Below are 8263 nucleotides of genomic sequence, written 5' to 3'. Positions count from 1 at the left end.
ACGAGTAAACCTATATTGAGAAATAAAAAAAAAGCCATAGACACTAAAATATTTCCATTGTGAAGAAGGAAAGTATAATTCCCATAGCGTTATCATAATTATGGATAAAAACAATTTAAATCCATATCTAAATTCAAATACATTATACCAGAATTCTGTCATCTAAGGCGAATTAAGTCTTCTTCGTAATTCCTTAGATTTTGTACTGTACTCATAAATTTGATAATTTTCACGTGCTACAGTATATTTATATAGGGCAGTAGACTTTGGTGATGCCCCGTAGCACTTGTATCTCCCCTTGAAACCCTTTGTACATTTGTACAGCTGCATGTTAAGAATTCTCAGGAAGACTAAGATTCCTGTGCGAGGGCTGTCTACTTTGGTTCCCACCGGCCATTGGCATTTCTAGTCCATCCCCAAGTGGCTTAGGTCTGGTGATGGTATACAAGCCTGTTCCCATACATGTCCTCCTTGATACGACGCTCTTTTAATATGTTCTTTAAGAGCAGCTTTTGTAGGGGGAATATTTTCTATAGACCTATTCCTCTTTGTAAATGGGTATTGTCTAGCTCCATTTACCTCTGTTTGGTCACCAGTTCTATCATACAGGAGTATAACCAATCGTTCCATTACATTAAAATCACTCTCAGTGATGTCGAAAAGAGCACATGATAGTGAATGGAATGTTGCTGTGACCTCATCAAATGCCTTCCAAGTCTACCGAGCTGCTTTCTTCCCAGTTCCACCAAATGAGGACACAGTATCCCAACCAGTTATGCTATGGAACATTGGCAGGCAGCTGGATTTTAATGACCCAAGATTTGCAGCTATGTGGTGGGAGGTAATGAAAGTTCTTTCCCTCTCCAAATGCTACCCACACTTTATCAAAAGTGAGTTGGTTAACAAAAGCTGCTGCCAAAACTACTTCATCTGAATCGACTGTTCTCAAAAGCGCCCTCTTGCATCCACTTCTTGCTGCGTCCATCAGATGTAATATTATCCTGGAGTCAGCCTCTTTCTTGATGCTTACATGGCTGTGATCTGTCTGTTTCATATTCTGAGTTGTAAAGGACTTTCTCTCTAGATGTTGCAATGATAACCTTATCACTCTCAATTGCCATTAATTGCTCTGATAAATATTCAAACAGTTCAGCCTTGTTTTCATCAATGCTGAGAAACTCTTGCCAATTTGCTGGAATTGTAAGGTCCGCGTGTATTCGTCTTCTTACTCCTTTTCCACGACGTTCTCTTGCAGATGTTTTCAATGAATCCGTAAACTATTGATTCCACACGAGGTACTTTGCTCTAAGTGTTTCTGGATATGCAGCAAAAAGACATCTTTGGCATATGTTGCAAACGTTTCATAAGTGCCAGGCTTTAGTATATTCACTATTGCAGTTCCATCTACATGCGGTAACATCTGCAGCTGGACGAATTTCAGTTGGCACTGTGGACTCCTCTGAACACCGAAGATGATTTGATTTTATATAAGGCTGGAGTTTCCCCCAGTGTGATTTGGGTGGAGGGTAAGGTGATTTTCATAACTGAAGAAATCCTCAAGATTTCCATCTCTTGTCTGACATGAAATGTAAAGTCTTGAAAACAATTTACTTCTGTTTTAGATGAAGGTGTTTGCTTTCTGAGCTAGCAGGACATCAGGGATGTCTTGTTTTTCATGAAATGATCAGAAAGAGGGACTGTTCTATCAACAATTCTTTCTTTAATACAGGCTTGATATATAGCCTCCCCAATGCTTCCAATTTTTTTAGTAATACTCACAAGTGAAACATCTACAATATTTTTGCTGTGCACGGTAACAAGATCATTACTGTCTTCCAGTAATGGATGACCATAGTCTTCAGTAACTTCCAATAGCGAATGGACATCTTTCATAAAAGCAGCTTGTTGACTTTTCTTCTGTTCATGGTGTTTTAAGACTTCACTGTGAGTGTGGGATACCTGGTGCTTATTTTTCAACGCTATCTCAAATTCATTTACTAGTCTTGCAACCTCAGGCCCGCCTACTATCTACCTTCTTAGAGCTGCTGGTTTTATTAGTCCCACCTTCACTTTTCGCTGCTAAAAGTTTTTGGTCCTGTATTTGGAGAGTACTTGTAACGCACTCTGAAGTCGAGTAAGAAAGGTTGCGCACTGCGTAAGTCTGTCGATTTTCCTAACTTAAAAAAAATAAAATAAATAAGATTACTTGAGGAGACAATGTCATGTTTTCTTATATATTTTGTGGAACTATCTTCAGATGGTGATATTGTTGCGTGACGTTTCTTTTCTGCTCTTTTTACCATAGTATTATTGAATTTTTTAAAAACATGATTTATGCCATAATGCACTAGTATTTTTCAGACAATATTCAATGCCTCCACCTTTATCAAGCCTGGACACATTTAACTGTAGAGGAATACTACCAAGCTCTTTGAACCGATTCAAGTTTTTAGCTAATGTGGTGTATCCAGACCCAAAGTCGGATCGCTTTGATTTTCCTGGGCATTGCAGTTGCTCAGATGTTTTCTTTTGACATAAAATACACAAAAGTTCAATCATTTGGTAATGCAGGTGGACGCTGAGTTGATGTTCCAGGCTTTTCTAGAGTACTTATATTTTCCATTTTGCATCAGCAGTAATATCGGAAATAAAACAAATTATTAGACATGTTTCAACCTATACTCTGTTTTTTTCCATGTCCATCCGCCTGTGCTGGTCGTGCATGGTAACACTGCGTCCCGGGCTTTAAATAGTTACGCTATGTCTAAGTTTTTGGTAAATAAAAGGATATCTAGGTGTACAATTGCAACTAAAAAGTGTTTTGATAATCTACTGTATGCGAATTACACCGTTAATATTCGAAATAGGATATTATTTAAAGCCCGGGACGCAGTGTTACCATGCGCAAACACCACAGGCGGATGGACAGATGGAAAAAAACAGAGTATAGTGTTTTTATGGTCTCAGGAATTATTGTTTCTATTAATACTTATGCCAACAATAACAATAACAAATCATTACCTTATATTTTACATAATATAAAGCTGACGGTCAGACTATGTATGTATGTATGTATGTATGTATGTATGTATGTATGTATGTATGTATGTATGTATGTATGTATGTATGTTCGCTAAAGACGGCGAAACCACTGAACCGAATTGAACCAAAGTTGGACGATAGAAGTAGATTTTATAAGGGAATGTTTTTTACCGAGTACTGTTTTGATCCGGAAATTCAGGATATCCGTCCGGATATGCATTCATGCTAACTTTTTTATTTGTAGAGAAAAAAGAAAGCATCATTTCATGGAACTTTTCACGAGGATTCTAAAGATGCTCTTATTTTTCTCCTGAGATGAAAAGTGAAGATGATAAGATTATCAGGGGATGGATTATAGCCGGGTGCTGTTTTCATGCTAACTTCTTTCATATTAGTTGTAAAGAAAAAAAGAAAACATTATTCTGGTAGAACTTTTCACGAGGATGCCAAATGTGCTCTTACTTTTCTTCTAAGATAAAAAAATACCGATGATGTTACGGTTCAAACAATGCCGGCCTACAGTTGCCTGCCGCCAGGCTGCCGGCTGCTTATTATTCAAACTATAAAAAAGCTTAGAGTGTTTTCATGTTTTAATAAATTCCTTGACCCCAAAAACATACATTGTTACTTCAGCCATTTTACAAGCAACGATAGACGAAATTAGCAATTATGGCGGCCATTTTGAAAAATGGCCGAAAAAAAATTTTTACACCCATTTTTTCAAATGTCTCCACATCTATATCTTTTGAGTGTATCAAAAGGCACCGTTCTGCAAAATTTCATCATACTTGTAGCAAAAAATGCACAATTTAGCCAACAACTGTCTACTCCCCAAAACCCTAATTCGGAGATATCACCTTTGCATCGGCACCTCTCTAGGAGGCTAGGCTGGCGTTTTCATCATTTTGGATGTTACATCAGCAGAAAAGAATCTGCCTGAGATTCTTCTTTATTTTATCTTTTAAAGGAATAACGTGGCAATGAATGTTGCTTTATCATTTTCTAGTGGCCTGCCTGTGATATATATATATATATATATATATATATATATATATATATATATATATATATATATATATATATACTGGATCATTATGATACAGAGACATTCCTGTATAATATTTATATATATACATACATATATATATATATATAATATATATATATATATATATATATATATATATATATATATATATATATATATATATATCAGATACAATATACACACACACACACACACACACATATAGATATATATATATATATATATATATATATATGTATAAACAAAATATATATATATATATATATATATATATATATATATATATATATTAAATCTAATACCTTGTTATATGTATATAAAGTATTATATCTATATATACATGTATATATATATATATATATATATATATATATATATATTATATATATATATATATATATATATATATATAGACTCAAGTATAAAATGTCCATTAAAACACGGGTTTAAAGCTAAGGACTATACTTCAGTGGTCTAATTTCCACCTTTATCAAGTAGTAAAGGACAGAAGGAGTTACATTAGTGAAATATATAGTGGGAGATATGCCTTAGGTGATGCCTGGGGTCACTGCTAAGCCGACGTTGGTTCTGTTAATTGTCTTAATCTGCTACATCATTGCCTTAAGGAAGATATTGTCTATATGGTCAGAGTCCCAGGTTCCACTGGAATGGCTGATCCTAATATCTTGTTGTTTTATCAGTGAAGATTCTACCATCTGACATCTGTATCAGCAGCTGCTCTTGTAAACAAAATTGGGATGAGTTCCAATCCATGGTAAGGTTCGTGTTAGTTATATGATGGAAAATTGCCGAATTATGTTGTCCATATCTAACTGATCATTTATGTTGAGTTAATCTTTCCGAAAGAGATTTTCCTGTGAAACCATAATATGACTTATCACAATCCCTACAGGGGATTTCATAAACCCCTATGTCTTTGGAAACTGGTTTCTACTGAACATTATTTAAAGATTATCCTATTATATTTGGATAAGTGAAGATGAAAGGGTTGGAGGGGCCTAAGGTTTGTGCGATCTCTCGTTAATTATCCACATGAGGGATTGTGATTTTGTTTATGTCTTTTCCCTTGTCTTTGTTTTCTGTGGGTTTATAAAAAATGCTCTTTGCTTTATGTATGGCTTTTTCTAATATATACATGAGGTATTTTAACAAGAAAATCTGGGGAGCAAATTCTTCAGGCTCTTAGAAATAATTTACTTGCTATGTCGAGTTTTAACAAGAAAATCTGTGGAGCAAATTCTTCAGGCTCTTAGAAATAATTTACTTGTTATGCCGAGTTTAACTGTCGTGATAGCTGTAAAAATGTATGTATGAAAGTCAGAATGTCGCTTTGCTGAAGACTGAATTTGTAATTGTTATAAGTTCTGATGATTAAGACATAAAGGGGATTTGGTTATTGCTTTCCCATTCTACTTTAAATTTTATGCTCGGGACCAAAGAATTTAATTTTAATAGAAAGACATCAAAATAGCTCCACTTGCTTTTCTAGGATGTTAACATGTCGTCTACATAAAGAAGCCAAGTCATATGTGCAGGTTTAATAGGGTTTATAATTACTGTCAAAATACTCCACAGGACAAAGCGGGCTCCCCATACTGCAACTAAATTTTTGACGGTAAAAGTTATCACCAAAGGAAAAGACATTATTAGTGACGCAGAGCTATACAAGTTGTATTATTTCATTCAATTTTATGGGGAAGTGGCTAGCAAATGGCTCAAGTTTATTTTTGAGGAACATTAATACATCTTTTATGGGTACTTTTGTGAAAAGGGAGTCTACGTCTAGGCTGAGAAGCTTTACATTATGTACAGGGATATTTGCCAACCTAAGTTTGTTGCAAGTCTTCTGTATGTTTTATATGACTAGGGGAAATTTTTTACAAGACCAGCTGTCGATACAAATGTTAGATGGGATAATCTTCACTGATAAAACAGCAAGATAATAGGATCAACCTTTCCAATGGCACCTGAGACTCTGACCATATAGACAATATCTTCCTAAAGGCAATGATAAAGCGGATTAAGACAACTAACAGAACCAACGTCGGCTTAGCGGTAACCCTAGGCATCACTAAGGGCATATCTCCCACTATTTATTTTGCTAATGGAACTCATTCTGTCATTCACCACTTGATAAGGATGGGAGTTAGTCCACCAAAATATAGTCCTTGGTTTTAGACTAGAGTGTTTTAATTGGCCTTCTATACTTGAGAAGCATCCTATTTTAACAGAAGAATTTATTTACATATATGTATATATATATATATGTATATCAAAATGATTGAATATAAAGAATACTCACTGGAACTGAAATACAGATGTTAGGGGCGAGTCCTTTCGTAGAGGCATAGTACTCTGGTGAGGGTAGTAGGTGCCTGGCAGCAAAGAGACGCTGCAGGGCCAGGGTTGTGCCTTGAGGGAGATACGACTGATGAGAGTGGCGTGCTTCTTTGTGCACACGCGTTCCATGAGATCGTTGACTGAGGGGCTCAGGTTGAGTGGATCTGCCATGACCATCTCGTTCCATATACTCTCGTGCAGTGAAAACGGCGACATCTTTAACAGGAGGAAGGAAAGCAACTGCATGAGTCAGGAATATCTTAGTTTTACCAGACCACTGAGCTCATTAAGAGCAAATTCTACAGATCTTGATTAACAGCTCTCCTAGGGCTGGCCCAAACAATTAATTTTTTTTTCCGTGGCTAGGAACCAATTGGTTTCTTAGCAACGGGACCTACAGCTTATTTGGGATCCGAACCACATTATATCGAGAAATGAATTTCTCGTCACCAGAAATAAATTTCTCTGATTTCTCACTGAGCGGCTGCGGGAAGCGAACTCGGGCTACTAGTGCGGAACTTCATGAAATATTGCCCGCGAATTGCTGAGGAATTTCGTGGCTGACAGTAATGACTCATGGGCTTATGGTAGGAAGGTAGTTATAAAGATTATGGGTTCACTGGAAAGTTGATCACGACATAGGAGGGTTTTGTATGGCTCATTAATCAATAGATCACTTGCATGAAAGATTCAAAAACTCAGTACAAAGCATGAACATTTATATGGTATAAAAAGATCTGATGAATTTTTCAGGATGAAATTCTTAACCAATCAGCAGTATATTTGAATTTTACACATTTCACTGCAGAGGTTCTCTCTCTCTCTCTCTCTCTCTCTCTCTCTCTCTCTTCTCTCTGTATATTGGCATACTTTTATGGATGGAAAAACTGAAAAATGAGACCTGCAGCTCATTGGCATTTACTGTTGGATGGAAATTTCACTTACTAGATAAATGAGTTTAGCTTTCTCATGATTTTCAACAAGCACTGTTTAGCAGTAAAAGTACCAAAGATAATAATCAATATTGGCATTACCTTGAGATAGTCTTCCTTCGACGATCCATACCCAATCCCGAAGGAGTAGGTCTTCGCTTCATAGAGCCCTTGCAGGTCAGTGAAGGGCAAGTCGGTCTTCTCGACAGTGAGAGAAGAGATGAGGAAGCTGTTGTAGTAAGCGTGGAGCATCATGGTCGTTAGGTACAGCACCAACACTAGAAGTCGCGAGGATATGCTCACTGCGAATACAGTTTCTCCTGGGGACGAAATACATGAAGAATAATATTGTGCGTTGTGATAACTAGGCAGGGAAAACAATCTTCTTCTTCTTCTTCCACTTCCTCCTCTTCTTCTTCTTCTGCTTCTTCCTTAGGAGTTACAGCTCTCTTTGGGGTCGTCATTAATGGGGTGAGTGGAATGAAGTTTTCCTCGTAAGCTCCAGGACACTTACTAAACCCGGATGGCTAGTGTACAAATTCAATCTAGAATTTAGGAGTTTGGTACCATTGCAGTTCACTTATTGGAAAGCCCAAACACATAAAACGTTAAACGTCTATCTAATGGTAATAAAAAGCCAAAATATCTTTGATGAATTATGAATCTCGTGCTATTTTGATTCTTGAAGCTGTTAATACAATTCCTCGGTGATTAGACACGTACTAGCGGCGGTAGAGGAAAACAAACAAGCGTGCTTAAACAATAAAGAAAGTGTACAACTGTATTGTTAGAATTGATCTGATTTATGAAAATTCGGGTACAAACCCAAACACTAGGGCACTTTCAGCCATGCGGTGCTTAACTACGACAGTGCAAAGAT

The sequence above is a fragment of the Macrobrachium nipponense genome, chromosome 33, assembly GCF_015104395.2.
Source record: "Macrobrachium nipponense isolate FS-2020 chromosome 33, ASM1510439v2, whole genome shotgun sequence".
Classification (NCBI taxonomy): domain Eukaryota; kingdom Metazoa; phylum Arthropoda; class Malacostraca; order Decapoda; family Palaemonidae; genus Macrobrachium; species Macrobrachium nipponense.
This window is presented reverse-complemented; position numbering follows the sequence as displayed.